Raw genomic sequence first — 18793 nt, forward strand, 5'->3', positions numbered from 1 at the left:
AACACACTAGAGAGTCCGCATTATTTGTGTGAAAATTAAAAGGATGGGATCTTCTCAGTATTAAATCTTCTCTTGAGTCACAATGGGCTTGACACTATGCCGGAGAATGCACAGATAAATTATGGTGTTTGCTTTCAAGGCACTGGCTGTTTGCTAGGAAATAAAGACTTGCAAATAAATAATTTCAATAAAATATTTAAAATGCTATAATTGAGGGGCTATGTACTTAGATGACACAAAGGAAGGAGTGATTAACTCTATTGGGTGGGACAGACAAGGCTTCACAGGAGACATTTTGAGCTAGATTTTGAAAAATGAGCTTTCCAGGAGGAGAAGGCAATGGGGAGTTTTGCATGAAGGCGTGGTGGCAAAAAACACACTTGTCTTGAATTTTGAATAAGGAACCAGTCTTGCAAAGAATAGAAGATGATAGAAAATCCATTTCGGCAGTGCCAGTAGCCACGTTCAATATTCAAGGAAGAGTGGCAGTGAATCGAGCTTTAGCTGCAGTCATCAGAGGTTTTGGTAGTAGGCACTGGTACCCTTAAATGGTGTGATCACATCTGCTGCCCCCCCAACTTAGCTTTACTCTGTCCCACCATTTTCAAATTTGCACTAAATCTGAAGTTTCCACCCTTCCTGACCATCCTTTTAATCAATTTTCTTGCAATTGTGTGTGTGTGTGTGTGTGTGTGTGTGTGTATTTCCTATTATATTAGCAAGAGTTGGTTTCTATTGTACCTAGACACCCTAGCTAATGCAGCCATAAAGAACTGGGATTCTGATGTTTGTTTTTCGTTTGTTCAGAAGTGGAACAGTTCAAAGTGATACGTCTTTGTGTGTGAATTGCTAAATAAGTAGATATGGACCCCCTGGGATTGATGAAGTCTGTGGGACAAGGGTACTACTTAAGTTGTGCTCGTGAACATTTGTAACATTCGTGATTTTGACTGTTTTTGTGATGAGAGGTCCAGCATTGTTAATGAATTTGGCTATGTAACCAAAAGGATCACATATGACAGATAAAACAAATGTTTAGAGTATGTTGCCAGGTGTTATGGACCTAAAAAAGTAATTACAGGGGCGCCTGGATGGCTCAGTGGTTTAAGCCTCTGCCTTCAGCTCAGGTCATGATCTCAGGGTCCTGGGATCGAGCCCCACATCGGGTTCTCTGCTCGGCAGGGAGCCTGCTTACCCCTCTCTCTCTGCCTGCCTCTCTGCCTATTTGTGATCTCTCTCTGTCTATCAAATAAATAAATAAAAATCTTTAAAAAAAAAAGTAATTACAAAAAGGCAATACTATGGTTTAAAGAAGAAATAGGAATTAAGATGAATGCCTACTCTCCTTTCAGCTCTCATGGTGTTTGTGAGATCTGAGGAAAATACAGGAAAGCATATGAGCATTTTGTGAAGAAGTAGAAGATGTACAATACTTTGTTTATGAGGTAATGGGATTGCAGAGGACACAGAGGAAAGAAGTGAGAATGCAGAGGGGCAGAAGCAGGGGTCAGAAAGGATGGGACAACATCAGATTGAGATTCGAAAGATTGTACATTACAGAAAGGGAATTATTTGGTCAGTGTCTTTGGGTATCAAGGATAAGAGCAGTAGGATGGGGACAAGTAGACACAGTAGTTTTTTGGGAAAGAATGGGAATAGAGAGTTATTTCTGTATTGGGCCAAGAAGTCTGTGGATGGTGAGTAGAGACATTTAGAATCTCTTGCAACTAGCAGTATTGCAACTGCTTGAACATCTCCAGATAAAATCAATAGATATTTGTTTTGGTTTTGCTGGTTAGCTTAGTTTTAGACCAGGGTTTCTCAATTTCAGCACTGTTTAGGGCCTGATAATTTTTTGTTGTGAGGGGGTTGTCTTTTGCATTACAGCAAGAATAGCAGCATACCTGTCCCTTACCCACTAGATGCCAATAGCATCCTCTGTCCAGATGTGTGAGAGCCAAGAATGTCTCCAGACATTGCTAAATGTCCCAGGTTGAAAACCAGTGGGCTAAGCTCTACCAGTTCTTTGGAGGAAAGGGGAGAAGTGAAATTCAGTCCGAAATATTAAGGATAGCTTTTATTGCAATTCTTAGCATAGGGGTAGGAATTGTGCATTGGAATAAGTTATATGTAGAAGTGATTTTAGCACATTGGTTAAGTTTTCTCAATTATTTCTAGTCTTTTTTTTTCCTTTAAAGATTTTATTTATTTATTTGACAGACAGAGATCACAAGTAGGCAGAGAGGCAGGCAGAGAATGAGAGAGGAGGAAGCGGGCTCCCTGCAGAGCAGAGAGCCCCATGTGGGGCTCCATCCTAGGACCCTGGGATCATGACCCAAGCTGAAGGCAGAGCCTTTAACCACTGAGCCACCCAGGCACCTCCTACTCTTATGCTGCACTTCTGAGTTTACCTCTCTGTCAACCTCACATTTTGGGCATTTCATCACATGTTCTTCATAGTTTCTCACTTTTGCTGAAACTATTGGCTGTCATTTCTTCACCATAACCTTCCATAGAAATCTATCTCGCTCTCAAGGCACATTTCAAATATATCTCTGGCATGAAGCCTTCTCTAATTCCATTGTTAAGATTTAATTTTTTCTTTTTCCACACTGATGGAGTATATTGTACTTTGCACTAATTATCACATTCTTCTTTCTTATTGGGGATATAATTTTTTCCTAATAAAATGCATCTTCAGTTCTTTCATTTCAGAAATTTTTCTTGTATTACATCACTGAAAACTTTTTCTGTTCCATTGTTGTGTTGTTTACTTCAGGGAAACCAGTAATATTTAGATTGGATTATACTTGTAGTCTATATCTTTTATTTTCTAATTGTTTTAATCATTTTCATTTTTTATGAATTTACTGTGATTTTATCAAGTCTTTGTTCTAAGATCTCATTTTAGATTTTGGCTTTGTATGTGCGTTTAATTAAACTTTTTATTTATTGCATCTTAATGGTATTAGTTTTATGTGCCTTTTGAGAAGTAAAAGTCAAAAAAGAATCAAAATAAAGTCCTTTTATCCTTAGTCCACAAGTAAAAATGTTAAACAACTTTTCTCTATTCTTTTAAATTTAATTATAAAATGGTGTTCTTCAATATGTGTTCTTAACTCTACAATACCCTCTTATTTTATCATTTTTAAGTGATTTAATCTTTGTGGATTTAAAAAAACTCTAATTTGTGTTCTGATTGGGTAATGGTGTAGAAGTAGGAACTCATAGAAAATCTCTTCATTATATTTAGCTACATTTTTTCCCCAGTATTTCCTATTCTCTTTTGATGCTTCCTTTTCTTCTCCTTCCCTTCTTTCTCCTCCCCTCTTTCTTTTGACTGTTAACGCTTTGCATATCTAACATTTCTTTTAAGCTATTGGTGCTTAACATGGTAATCCCCATCAAACCGGATGTGACTTCCTTCTCACTTTGTATATCAAACCTTTTAAACTTCCGCTATATAGTCTGAAGGCCTAACATTATGTCCTCAGCCCATTCTTCTAAAACCCAAGTGCATGACAGGATGCTTGATCTTTACTTGACATATGGACAGTTTGGAGAACTCAACTCTTCTATCTCACTTGAGTTCTTTTCTGAGACACATTCATGCCTCACAGTTGAGAATGTATCTTATTGGGAGAGTTTTAAAATATTCCACAAATACAGTGTGAAACTTTCATTAAATAGGTTTCATTTTTCATGTCTCTCTTTAGCAACCCTTAACCAACCTAGCCCCTATTTTAGGAAAAATGGTGCCAGGAGATTTAAGAGTACTGAGAGAGACTGAGACCAGCATTATTAATCCCCTGGAGTGTAGCAGATAGAAGAAAAACATCACCTGGAATCTCTTAACCTGGTCTCCTGCTCCTTCAAAACATTTTGTCACTTGTGTTCTCCTTTTTCTGTCTACAATTCATCTTTTTCTGATTATGCCTTTACGTTCTGCTTGGCGACACCAAAACTACGAGTTCTGGCAGTTATTCTGTAACTGCTACTGAGTTCCAGAGCTGGCAAACAGGTGCTCATTCTGTTCAGAATTATTCCCACTTATTTTATTCTCCTCCAAATGGGAGAGGTTTCTGGACTAATAGAATTCCCAGGACTTTAAATTTTTGCCCTTTTCCCCTCTGACCTGCATGTGGGTTTGGTTGGAGTGGAGGAGTGAAAGGTTTAATCTAGAATTATGTCCAGCTACACAACAATCTTTTGTATCTTTTGGTGTATACTACCTTTTAAAAAGCTTTATTGAGTGTAATTGACTTTCAATAAACTGCACATATTTAAATAACACAATTTGATAAGTTTGACATACATGCATACCCATGGAACCATCACCATAATTAAGAGAGCTGCATCTCTATCATGGACCAAAATGATGTTTCTGAAGTTTTCTTATAGTCCCTTCTTCCTGTCCCTCCTTGGTACATCTCCTTCCCCCAATAGAGACAACTACTATCACTATAGATTAATATCTACTTAGTAGATTTTTATAAATGAAATTGCATCTTTAATTAAGCATGATTATTTTGAGATTCATTGATATTATGTTAAGTATCAGTAGTTTATCCTTCTTTTTTTTAGTTTATTATAGTTACTAGTTATTATAGTATGCATCAATAGTTTATTCTTTTGCATTGCAGAGTAATATTCCATTGTTTGGCTATAACAGAGTTCAGTTACATGTTGATGGACATTTGGGTTGGTTCCATGTTTTGGTTAATTATAAATAAAGCTGCCATAACAGTCATATGAAATCTAAGTTTGGATATTTACTTTAATTATTTCTTGGGAAAACTCAGGAATGAAATGGCTGGATCATAAGGTGGGTGTGTTAAGTTTAACTGTAAAAAATATCAAACATTTCCAAAGAGGTTGTACATTGCCCATCAGCAGTGTATAAGAGTCTAGTTTATCCATGTCATCACCAGTACTTGGCGTGACCAGTCTTTTTAATATTAGCAATTCCAAAAAGTATTAGTGGTATCTCATTATGGTTTTAACTTACATTTGTCCATGACTAGTGATGTTGGGCATCTTTTCACGTGTTTAATTACTATTTATATATCTTCTTTAGTGAACTGTCTGTTGTTTGTCTTTTTTAATTAGGTTGTCTCTTTTCTTAATATTGATGTTTGAGAATTTTTTAAACATTTGAGATACAAGTCCTTTTATCAGATATATGACTTACAAATATTTTCTTTCAGCCTCATTTACAGTTTATATATGTCAATTAAAGTTGTCCCACAGGTAAAAATACTGTTGTTTAAAAATTTTCATTTCGGGGCACCTGGGTGGCTCAGCGGGTTAAAGCCTCTGCCTTCAGCTCAGGTCATGGTCTCAGGGTCATCGCATGGGGCTTTCTGCTCAGCAGGGAGCCTGCTTCCCCCCTCACTCTGCCTGCCTTTCTGCCTACTTATGATCTCTCTCTCTCTCTCTCTCTCTCTGTCAAATAAATAAATAAAAACTTTAAAAAAATAATTTTCATTTCCATTTGTACTTCATTTTGTATAGTTTCTACTGTCAGGTTTTCAAATTTACTAGTCTTTTTTCTGTAATATCTGAATTACAATTCATCCCAGTCTATTTTTTACTACATACTTTGCAGTTTTCATCTCTAGAAGTTTGTTTTGGATCTTTAAAAATATCTCCAATTTATTCACATAACTTTTTAAACATACAGAAGGTGGATTTTTCTCCTCTTTATGGGTTTTATTTTCTTGCTTTTTTGAATAACTGGTAACGTTTTGATTGGCAGACATTGTGAATTTTACCTTATTGGGTATTGGATTGGGTACTTGTATTTCTATAAATATTCTTGACTTTGTTCTGGGACAGATTGTTATTTTTGAAACAATCCTTTTAGGATTTTGGCTTTGTTAGGTGGCACTGGACCAGCACTTAGTTTTTAGCCAATTATTCCCTACTGTTGAGGTTAAGATCCTTCTGTGTACTCTGCCCTGGATCCCATAATTTATGACGTTTTCCAGTCTGTCCAGTGGGAACAAAAACTATTTCTGACTTTTCTTAAGGTGTTTTCCCCCCAGTCTTGGGTATTTTCTTCACATATGTGGGCTGATAAGTACTCACCTGAATATTTGAGGGGGAACAAGTGGAGGGCTTTTCTCTGCCCTTTGAACTCTATCCCCCTTGGTCTACCTGGATTACATTTGCTCACCTCAAAGATCCTGTCAGGCTCTGCCTGAGCTCCCCATACTTGCGCAGTAACCTGGATATGCTCTCACAGTAGCAAATTAGGGCAATTATAGGGTTCATCTTATTTGCTTTCCATCTTCTAAGGATCATTGAACTTTGTTGTTTTAGAGCTGGGGACTAGAAAATCATTATTTCCTATAATTTAATGATATTTTTGTTGTAGTTTGGCCAGATATGGAAGGAATATTAAATGCTTTTTGGAGAGTATGGCATGAGGTCTACCTTTATAAATGTTTTATTGCCATTAGTAAACTTTTCATTTCATTTTAAATTTCAAAATTTAGTTTTTAGGTGAGAGCACTTCTGTGATCTGCCTTTTATCTTATATATGTACTCTAATGTTTTATTTGATTGCACATCTGTTTTTACTACTAGATTTTGTAATCCTGATGTCAGCTGAGGGTACTATGTTCCTTAAACTCTAGAAAAAATTTACTTGAATCCCTATTTAACATTCTGAAAAAATTTTAATGCTCTCCATGCCAGAAGCATGCTTTAGCGCACAGAGGTTGACACTGCACTGCATGAAGAGGAGGGGGGCAGAGAGGAAAGAGGAAAGGGAGATAAGGAGGGAGGGAGGAAAATCAGTTGGTTTGTTGGTCTAATTTGGTAAAACTATTATGCAAAACTGGGTTTAAAACCTAGTTGGATAAACTGACATATATGTAGAGAATGCCAATATAATGAGTTCGGGATGTGATATTGTGATGTAATAGGAAATATATATTTGATTTTCATCCCAGGTTTCTGAGAGCTCCTAAAAGGCTTAGAATTTCTGGAGTGATATGGGTGAAAGGAGCAACCTTGGTTATTTGTAATTAAATCTTTTCAACAACACATGAATTTATACTAATGAGGTGACACTTGAAGGACTGTGGATAGTTATAAAAAAGGCCAAGGCATGATTAGTGGTTGAAACTTTCAGTCTACCCATCCCTATCTCTTGCCCCTGCTGGGAGGAAGAGAAAGAGTGGAAATTGAATTAATTACCAATGGCCAATGATTTAATCAATTGTGTCTATGTAGTGAAGCATCCCTAAAAACACTAAATGACAAGGTTTAAAGTTTTAAAGGGCTTCTGGGTTGCTGAAAACAACAAGGTGCTAGGAGGGTGGCATGCCCTTTGCATCTCTTCTATTTGACTGTTCCCGAACTGTATCCTTCATAAGAATCTATTAATAGTAAATGAAGTCTTTTCCCAAATTCTGGGAGCCACGCTAACAAATTATAGAACCCAAGTAGGGGGCCATGGGAACCCCTGAGTTATAGTGGAACTGGGAGGCCTGAACTGCATCTGGTGTCTGAAATGGGGACCATACTGTGGGACCAAGTCCTTACCTGAGGACTGTGGCAACTCTGGTAGTTAGTATCAGAATGGAATACACTGTAAGAGACCCAGATGGTGTTCTCAAAGAATTAGAAAATTGCCTGATGAAGAAACTCCACATGTTTGGTGTTAAAATTGTGACTACAGAAAAAAAGGTTTTCTTTTACAGGGAACCTCATACCTTCTAGGTAAACAAGAGTGAGAATGGCATAAAAATTGTGAACCACATAATATGTATAGAATTGTTATTTTTTGTCCACCCTGTAACTTTTCTTCTTTTCCCTTTTGGTAGGAGATCTCAGTTTCTGGGCTAAAGACACAACTATCCTACTATCCCTGTCACATGGATGGTTCATGGAAGTAGTGAGACTGGGGAAAAGTGAGGGCTCTTGGCATAATATAATTTGACCCATTTTTCTCTGTTCCGGAATTTAAGCCTTAAGCAGATACATGAAAACAAATGGTAGTTGGTATTGGTACTAATCACTTGATGCCAACTGTCTGGAGAGAAGATCCTAACCTTCCAAGGACTTTTTATTTCTTAACTTATAGCTGTATTTATAAGTTCTATTTTTTTAAAAACTAATCAGATTTTATTTCTATGTACTTGATATCAAAGTACCTTATCTAATGTAGGCTTTAAGCAATTTGGTACTATACGAAGATAAAATTTGAATGTATGATGTAAACTGACACAAACAGGTAGGTGACCAGGGTCATGGAGGGTTTAATATTTCATGTTGTTCTGCTTGGTCTTCATTTTGTAGTGGCTTAAAACAACACGAATTTATTATCTTACAGCTCTGTAGTTCATAAGTCTGACACAGGTCTCATTAGGTTAAAATTAAGATATCATCACAAATCATATGAGAAAGAAGAGAGTATAGTGAAATATTTAAATGTTGAAAGAAAAAAAAACCATCAGCTTAAAATTCTGTATCCATGAAGTCATTATTCAAAATGAAGGAGAAATAATAACTTTCTCTGAAAAACAAAAACAGGGAATTTGTTGCCAATGGACACTCCATGTAAGAAATGTTGAAAGACATTGTTTAGAGAGAAAGAAAATGATATAGATCAGAAACAAGTCTATGTTAAAAGAAAAGCCTTATAAGAGGAATAAAAGAGGGTAAAACAAAAACTTTTAACTTAAGTATTATTAATACATTTTAGAGATAACTGTTCAAAATAATGGCAGCAATAATGTATTGAGTAATTATAGCTTATGGGTAAGTAAAATAAATGACTGGAATGTTATTAAGGACTGGAGAAAGAAATAGGAAAGATTCAACTATTAGGTAACCTATGCTACCTGTGAAGTGGTATAGAATTATTTGAAAGTGGACTTAGGTTAGTAGGGAAATCACTAAAATGTTAAAAATATTAAAAATGCTAAATACATATTAAATACTAAATAAAAAATGTAAAAATAAAGTATAATTGATGTCCTCAGAGATTAGAGAAAATTAAATTATATAAAATGCTCAATTTAGACCAGAAAAGACAGAGAAAGAAGAAAATAAAAAAAGAAAAAAAAGTGTGAAGAATAGAAAAAAATTACAAATATGGTAGATATTAATCCAACTATATGAATAATCACTTTAAATGTGACGGCTCTAAGTATACCAATTTAATAGCAGAGACTGGTAGAAATGTATGTTGTCCAGGAAATCCACTTTAAGTATAAGACACAGATAAATTAAAAGTAAAAAAAAAAAAAAAATGGAAATGCCATTTTAACACAAATCAAAAAAAAGTTGGAATATCAAAATTAATTTTAGAAAAAAGGAGATTTCAGACAAGAACGATTATCAGGGATAAAGAAGGGCATTATATAATGATAAATAAGTTTGAAGAGTGTGTAACAAGCCTTTACGTGTATGTATCCCACAGAGCATCAAAATATATGAAGCAAAAACTGAGTGAACTGCAATGAGATACAGTTAAATCCACTATTTTAGCTGGAGCCTTCAACATCCCTTTATCAGTAATTGACAGGTCCAGCAGGCAGAAAATTAGTAAGGATATAATTGAGATGAACAGCACCATCAATCAACAGGATCTAATTGACATTTATAGAAGATTTCATTCACAACAGCAGAATGCACTTACTTCTCAAGGTCACATAGAACATTCACCAGAATAAACCACATTCTGATCCATAAAACAAATTTAAAATACTTAAATAAATTTAAAAATTTAGAAATCATATAAAGTATGCTCTTAGAATATAATGGAATTAAACTAGAATCCAGTAACAGAAAGATAACTGGAAAATCTCATTTTGAGATTTAATAACACATTTCTTTATAACACAGGAGTCAAAAGAAGAAATCCCAAATAAAATTAAAAAGATTTTGAACTGAGTGAAAATAAAGATATAACTTATAAAAATCTGTGGAATGCAGCAAAAGCTGTGCTTAGAGGGAAATTTGTAGCATTGAATATATATATGTTAAATAAGAAGAAAGACCTAAAATAAATAATCTAAGCTTCTATCTTAGGAAACTAGAGGAAAAGCATTATAAAATTAAGGAGGTATATTAAAATAAATAATAAATATTAGAGCTAATAACAATGAAGTTGAAAACAGGAAAACAGTAGGGAGAATAAATAAAACCAAAAGCTGGTTATTTGAAGCAATCAATAAGATTGATAAATATTCAGCCAGGCTAACCAAAAAAAGCAAATAGAAGACACAGTTTACTAGTATCAGAAATAAAAGAGGGGCCATCACTATTGGTTCCATGGGAGTTAAAAAAAATAATAAAGGAATATTATAAACTGCTTTATGGTCTATACATTCGGTAACGTAGGTAACATGAACCAGTTCTGTGAAAGAGTCAATCTATAAAATCTCACACACGGAAAAATAAATAATCTGAATAGGTACATATATATTGAAGATATCAAACAAATAATTTCCAGAACAGAAAGCACTAGTCCCAGATGAGTTCACTAGTGAATTCTGTTAAATATTTAAGAAAGAAATATCAATTCTTTACAGTCTTTTCCAGAAAATATTCTAGGATGTCATTTTTAATGTTATGCTAATTGCAGAAAATTACACAAAAGAAAATCTATAGACTAATATCTCTCATAAATATTAAAATCCTCATCAATATATTGGTAAATCTAAACAACAATGTAATGAAAGAGTTATATACCATGATCAAATAGTCTTTTTTCCAAGTAGAAAAATCTGGTTAACACTTGGAAACTAATTAATGTAATCAATCCCATCAACAAGCTTAAGAAAAAAACTCACATGAGCATAACAATAGATGTAGAAAAAGCATTTGACGAAATCCAACATCTTTTCATAATAAAAACTGTCAGTGAACTAGGAATAGAAGGACACTTCTTCAACTGGATAAAGAGCATCTACAAAAAGCCTAAAGTTATCATCACACTTAATGGTGAGAAACTAGATACTTCCCCCAAAGATTAAAAACAAGCCAAGAATGTCTCTTCTTTTCAACATCATACTGGAAGTCCCAGCTAATTAAATAAAAAGGAATAGACGACAAAATCACACAATTTGAGGAGGAGGAAATAAAATTGTCTGTTTGCAGATGACATGGTTGTCTATGTAGAAAATCCCAAAGAATCAACAACAAAAAACTCTCTCAGAACTAATAAATGAATATAACAAGGTTGCAGCATATACAGTTAGTTTACAAAAGTCAACTGCTTTCCTATATATCAGAAATGAATTATTGGGATTTAAAATTAGAAATAATGCCATTTAATTAACACCAAAAAACTGAAATATTTAAGTATAAATCCAACAAAATATATATTAGATCTATATGAGGAAAATTACCAAACTTTTTTTTTTTAATTTTATTTATTTATTTGACAGAGAGACACAGCAAGAGAGGGAGCACAAGCAGAGGGCGTGGGAGAGGGAGAAGCAGGCTCCCGCTGGGCAGGAAGCCCCATGAAAGGCTCAATCCCAGGACCCTGGGATCATGACCTGAGCTGAAAGCAGACACTTAACGACTGAGCCACCCAGGCACCCCTCAAAACTCTTAAGAAAGAAATCAAAGAATTAAATAAATGGAGAGAATCTCATGCGCATGGATAGAAAACTCAACCTTATTAAGAGGTCATTTCTCTCAACTTTATCCATAGATACGAGTAATTCCAATGAAAATCCTAGAAATTTATATTTTAGATATTGGAAAACTGATTCTGAAATATATATGCAACAGAAAAGGACCTGGAATAGGCAACACTATAGTAAAGAGGATCAAAGCTGGAGAACTGGCACTACCCACGTTCCAGATTTCCTACAGAGCTACAATAATCAAGCCACTGTGGTACTGGTGAAAGAAGAGGTACTAGAACAGGTACTAGAACAGAAGAGTTAGCTCCGAAATAGACACACTCAAATGTAGTCAACTGATCTTGGCAAAGGAGTTACAGCAATTCAATAGAGATAAAATAGTCTCTTTTAACAAATAGAGCTGGAACAACTGGGCATTTATATGCAAATAAATAAATAAATACCTAGGTGCCAACCTTACTGTTTTCACCAAAATTAGTTTAAAATGGATCATAGACCTAACTGTAAAATGTAAAACTATAAAACTTTTAGAAAAAATATCAGAGAAAATTTAGTTGATGCTGCTTTTGGTAATGAATTTTTAGATACAACACCAAAAGAATGACGTAGAAAAATGTTGATAAATTGGTCTTCACTGAAATTAAAAACTGCTATATGAAAGACAATGTCAAGAGAATGAGAATGCAACCCACAGGCTGGGGGAAAATATTTGCAAAAGACGCATCTGATAAAAGACTTATGCAAGGGGTGTCTGGATGGGTCAGTTGTTAAGTGGCTGCCTTCAGGTCGGGTCATGATCTCAGGGTCCTGGGATTGAGCCCCATGTTGGTCTCCCTGCTCAGAGGGGAGTCTGCTTCTCCCTCTGTCCTTCCCTCTGCTCATTTTCTCTCTCTCCCTCAAATAAATAAATAAATAAATAAAATAATATAAATAATAAATATATAAATAAATAATCATATAATAATATAAATATAATATAAATAGAAATATATTATAAATATGTAAATATAAATATGTAAATATTAATATAAATATAATAGGAATGTAAATAAATAAATAAAACCTTAAAAAAACATTGTTATACAATATGTAAAGAGCTTTTGAAACTCAACTATAAGAAAACAAAAACCCAATTAAAAAACAGGCAAAAGCCTGAGCAGACACCCTACCAAAGTAGATGTATGGCAATAAGCTTATGAAAAGTTGCTCAACATCAGATGTCATGAAAGAATTACAAATTTAAGCAATAATGAGAAACTACTACCTAAAAATTAAAAAAAAAAACCTTGATAATATTATATGATGACAAAGATATGGAGCAACAGGAATTCTTGTTCATTTTTAGTAGGGATACAAAATAGTATAGCCACTTTAGAAGGCATTTTGGCAGATTCTTACAAAGCTAACTCTAGTCTAACCAAATGATAAAGCAATGTGTTCCTCGGTATTTACTTAAATGAGTTAAACTTACATTCACACAGAAAACTACACATGAATATTTGCAGCAAATTTTTCATTACTGTTGTAAATTGAAAGCAACCCTTCAAAAGATGAACGGGTAAACTGATACCAATACAGTGGACTATCATTCAGCAATAAAAGGAAATGAGCTATCAAGCCACTAAAAGACTAGGAGAATTTCTGAATGCATACTGCTTTGTGAAAGAAACTAGAATAAAAAGGCTATATACTCTATGACTCCAACCATATGGCATTCTGGAAAAGGCAAAATTTTAGAGAGAATAAAAAGATTAGTGCTTGCCAGAGTTTCAACGGGGGAAGGGCAGGGTTGCATAGATGGAACACAGGGAATTTACAAGACAATGAAACTATTCTTTATGATACTATAATGGTAAATACATGATATTATACATTTGTCAAAGTCCATGGAACTATATAGCACAGAGTCAACCCTAATGGAAACAATAGACTTCAGTTAATTATAAAGTACCAATAGGGGTTTATCCATTGTAATAAATGTTCCACACTAAGGCAAGAAATATTAATAATAAAGGAAATTTTGAGGAGGGGAGAGATGGGAGTCTATGGGAATCCTATACACTACCTGCTTAATTTATAATAAGCCTAAAACTTCTCTAAAAATAAATAATAATAATAATAGAATCAAGATGATGTCAGGTTATATTCCTTTCTAGAGGCTCCAGAAGAAAATCTTCAACTTTTTTCCCAGCTTCAAAGCCAGCAACGTACCATCTATCTGAATCTACTCTTGCCATCACATCACTTTCCCTGAAAATAGCTGGACAAGGTTCTCCACATTTAAAGACTAATGAGTTTAAATTGGGCCTACCTAGATAATCTAAGAGAATGGCCCCATCTCAAGACCCTTAAACTTAACCACATTTGCAAAACCCTTTTGCTATATAAGGTAACACAAATTTACATGTTTTCAGGGTTAGGACATGGGCATCTTTGAGGGGCCATTATTCTGCCTACTAAACTATGCAAATAGTAAAAGGAATGAAAAGAAGAAAGTAAATTCCAGAAATATTTAGAAGTAAAAATACAGAGGACTTAGTGTTTGAATGTGTGTATGAAGCCTCAAGGATGGGGGCCTCAAGGATGAAGAAGATGTATGAATGTACAATCATACCCAGGTTATTGGCTTGAGGACATGGCAGTGAGTAATTCACTGAGATTTTCTACATAGTTCCATGGCCCTTTAAGGACAATGTTACTAAGAAGCAATCAAGACTGGCTTTTAGGAGAATTTACTAATTTCATGATTCCTGGCTACTTTGTGGATTACAGCATGGGTATTTCTTACCTCACACAAAAATGGAAAAAAAAAATTTTAAATGTGAATGACAAAGTTTTTAGTTTCTCCCTACCACCATGTTTTTCAAAGTCATGATGAACCTATAGCTTTGCCCCTAATTAGGAATGTTTAATGATTTTTCCTAGAGACTCCAAACTGTTTGGTATGATCCTTGTTTACTTCTCCAATTTCATCTCTACTCACTTTCCTCTCACTTGTACCTGGTTTTAGACATGCCGAACTTCCTTCATTTCTTTCATTGAGCCATGTCTCCCTATTACCTCAACACTTTGAACATACTGCTCCTTCTGCCCAGACAACTCATCTCACCTTTGGCTAGCTGTTCTTTTGGATCGCCTTTCAGAAGTCACTTCTTCCAGAGGCCTTTCTTAACTTTCTGAATCTGAGGTAGGTAGCCTGCATGTTCTGTGACAGCCATCTGTATATTTTCTATTGTAGTGATTGTTATCCTAAAGAGTAAAAGCCTATATAATTGTTTCCATTCGTGGACTAAAAACTGTGAGGGCAGAGACAACACCTGGCCTGCTCCACATCTTGTCTCAGGTGACCAGTATGGTATCCAGCACAGAGTGGATGCTGTGAAAACATTCCATCAGAACAACTTGGGCATCAGTATCATGTAATGCCAGTGTACAGCTGGGGTGAAGAAACAGTGGTATTTTCTTCTCTCATATTACTGACTTCAACCTCCCTTCCTCACTCCCATATCAACCAGTACTTATGCCAAAGAATAAATGTTTCCCTGATAGAAAATAGACTCAAAGGATGTTAAGACCAACTGAGAGAAAAAAATAAAGGTTAAAAAAAAATAGAGTCAGAGGGAAATCTATTAAATTCAGTTTTAGAATGAGTTTTATACTACTGTATCTTTAGTAGGTAAGTTCAACATATATCCCGGAGTTCAGAGAGATCCTGGTCAGGGCTGCTGTTACATATTTAGATAAAGACTGCAGAATCTTTATTCTATGAGTACTATTAAAAATTTTTTGTCTGAATAGTTTCATTGAGGCAGTGGAGAAACAAAATTAGAGAGAAGAGGAATCAGGCAGTGTAAATCAACATTTTAAGGACTTTGAGTAAAGATAAAAGCTATAATTGATGTTTTAAAGTGTATCAGATTAAAAAAACTATTTGAGTATAGTTGATACTAATGGCATACAATAGTTTCAGGTGTACAACATAGTGATTCAACTTCTTCATACATTATGCTATGAAATAAATTTCACCACAAGTGTAGCTACCATCTGTCAACATAAAATACTACTACAATATCATTGACTATATTCCTAATGCCATTCTTTTTATTCTTGTGACTTATTCATTTCATAACAGGGAGCCTGTATCTCTACTTCCCTTCACCCATTTTGCCTACCTCCCTGCCTCCTCCCATCTGGCAACTATCAGTTTATTCTCTATTTATAGGGCTGTATCTGCTTTTGGTTTGTGTGTTTTTATTAGATTCCACATAGAGTGAAATCATGTGGTATATCACATAAAAGGAAACCTAACCTATTTCTTTCAAAATAATTATCTATCATCTCTTTGTCTAATGGGAGAGAAGCTTGAAGAGATTGAAGAATATTATTATAGAACCAAAGAGGCTGAAGGTAGAGGGGTTGGGAGGAATGTGTGAAGGCATAGAAATGGAGGTCAAGAGCACAGCTGGATGAAGGGGACAAGATTGGGAGTGAACAGGGACATGTGCAGAAAGAAGAATTTGACAAGAGTGATCATGATGGTCATAATTTTTTTTTGAAATAAGAATCAAGATATTCTATGGAATTAAAATATTTTGTAGGTTTAGTGCTATCAATGTTTCCGGGATAGGTAATTGAATACAAAATATAATCCTTAACTTTTAGAAAAATGCATACAGTTCAAATAAAAGAAGAGAAATGAACCTGCATTCAAGGAAATAACAAAATTTTTTTGCAGAAATTTATTTCATTTTTTTTTTTTGACAACCTACAGTAGGCTAAAGATCAGTACATTTACATTGCTTTTAATTTCAAGGAGCACATCAGCATCCCCTCAATCATCCTCCCACCCCAAAATTATTCTCCATTTTAAAATATAATTTCAAAAATTTCATGCTTTGATGTTAAAACACCTAACTGATAATACTTAACCTAAATTTAGTCAGGACTCTTAAAGTATCTGGGAAATAGTGACTAAAATTGGTCCAAGAAACTATATATAATCATTTTCAGTAAAAAATTACCTCAAGAAGCAGTGATATGTGTTAGTTTTTTAAGTGAGATATGTTAGTTTTTTAAATGATGAAATTATACACAGTTCTTAAATATCTGTGCCAAGTGGACTAAAAAAAGAAGGTATAGAATAAATAAGAAAATTTTAGAACAATAAAATAGGTAATAGGTAAATAGGTAAATTATTTACAGTTCTAGAAGCAGCAGAAGCACAGAGACAGTGATAACATGTTGGATCATCACAACAATTTATAATTTGGATTTGGACTATGTTTTCATACTGACAGTTGAGTAAAGGACTCCCTGATATTCTGTGTAATTCCTTTACCAAAAATAGTTATGAAGCAATGGAAAAGCTCGATTTAGAAGGAGATGATTTCTATTTATCATCTCTATATGTATGGGTCTATTTATCTATCTATCATCCATCATTCATTCTTTCATTTGATAGCTATCTGCAATGCTGAGAATTTTCTGTTCTCCCTTAGTCATGTGCAAGACCTACCTCTTTAAACCTTCCTAGATCTGGGCATGTGGTGAAGTGTTTGGTTTTCAAAAGTGTTCTCTGTAAACAAAGTCAAGTAAATCTAAGTAAATGAAAGGAGTTCTTAAGTCAACAGATCTGGAATTAGTAGGTGCTAATTGTCAATAGTGCTTGGCTAACACGTGAATAAAACATAAAAGATCTGAGTGGATGCTATCAACAAGCTCAGAATAAATAAAAGTTTACCAGACTGCAAACTGAAATTTGTGAGATTTCACCAATTTCTTATTACTTCACTTGATCTTAAATGAGTAAAAGAACATAACAGAAGTCTTATATTTTGACTGCCTTTTTCTATTTTCCTTTGTTGTTAATGATTGTTATTTTATCAATAAAAATTACCTTATTACTTAAATTATAATTTCATAAATTCTTATAAATAATAATTTCTGTTTGGGGTATTAGCGAAGCAGCCTTTATTTTTTCCTAACGTGATTTATATTTCCATTTTCTATTTTTAAGAGATAAACATGTAACTAAATGAGAAGTTAAAGTTAGTTAAGGTTATAGAAAACAATTGTGTTAGAGGATTAAAGAATAGTCAAGGAGGACACTTTCCAAAGTATTTTATCCATACATTCTTTGACTGTGATTATTGACTGATCTATTTCCATTGTTGTTAATGAATAATGAGGGAATGTGCTATATTTTAAAAATTAATATTTCCAATGTTTGAAGTTGTTCCATATTTTATTGTTGTATTGGTTTTGGAAAAATATAGTCCAACTTTCTCTAAATTTGCCATTTGGCAAATATTTATTATAATAATATATATCTAATTAATTCTCTTTGCATTTTATTACATTGAAGATTTCTAAGTGACATAAGTACTGCAGTAATAGTATGTTATTTATGAAATCACTGGTTCAGAAAGAAGAGATACAAGTTTGTGAAACTAGTTTTATTCAAATTAGATTTTCTTTCAAAAAAACTTTAAATGAAAAAGATAGATTCAAGTATAAAACTTGAAAAAAATAGCACTTGGCCTTTTCTTAAACCTCTTTCTTGAGTCTTTATGATTGGTAACTACTTCTTTTAGCTTTAGCCTTCAGGCATGTAAACGTTTTTTGGATAGCAACTTATGCCAGTTAGAGACACAAAGATATTGAAGTAGGAAGATAAGCAAATTATTTTATTTAAACAATAGATTGCTGAGCAGTAGTTAAAATACTAATTCTACAAGAAATAAGAAGCAAATTAAAAAAAAAAGTTAAATCACAAAAGAATAGGAACAGTATGCTACCATTTATAGAAAATTTTAAACACAAAGACATAATAGCACAGGGCTTAGGAATTATACTTAAAGAGAAGTATGGAAACATATGTCAAAGTAGAACGAGTAGAAGGAGACTGGAAAGATAACAGGTTGTCCAATCACAAAATAGATAAGAAGGCCCAGGGAGGCATTCAGACAATACCTGGAAGGCAATGGAGAGTTACTGGAGTGTCTTGGGTGTTTGAGGTGAGATGCAGAAGCATGCTTGGCATAATTAGAAGTGTACTTTAGAAAGATGCTCTCAGAGGGTGTGTGGGTGGCTCAGCAGATTAACCATGGGACTCTTGACTCTTGATTTCGGCTCAGGTCATGAATTCAGAGTGCTCAGTGGGGATTCTGCTGGAGATA

The sequence above is a fragment of the Mustela erminea genome, chromosome 6, assembly GCF_009829155.1.
Source record: "Mustela erminea isolate mMusErm1 chromosome 6, mMusErm1.Pri, whole genome shotgun sequence".
Classification (NCBI taxonomy): domain Eukaryota; kingdom Metazoa; phylum Chordata; class Mammalia; order Carnivora; family Mustelidae; genus Mustela; species Mustela erminea.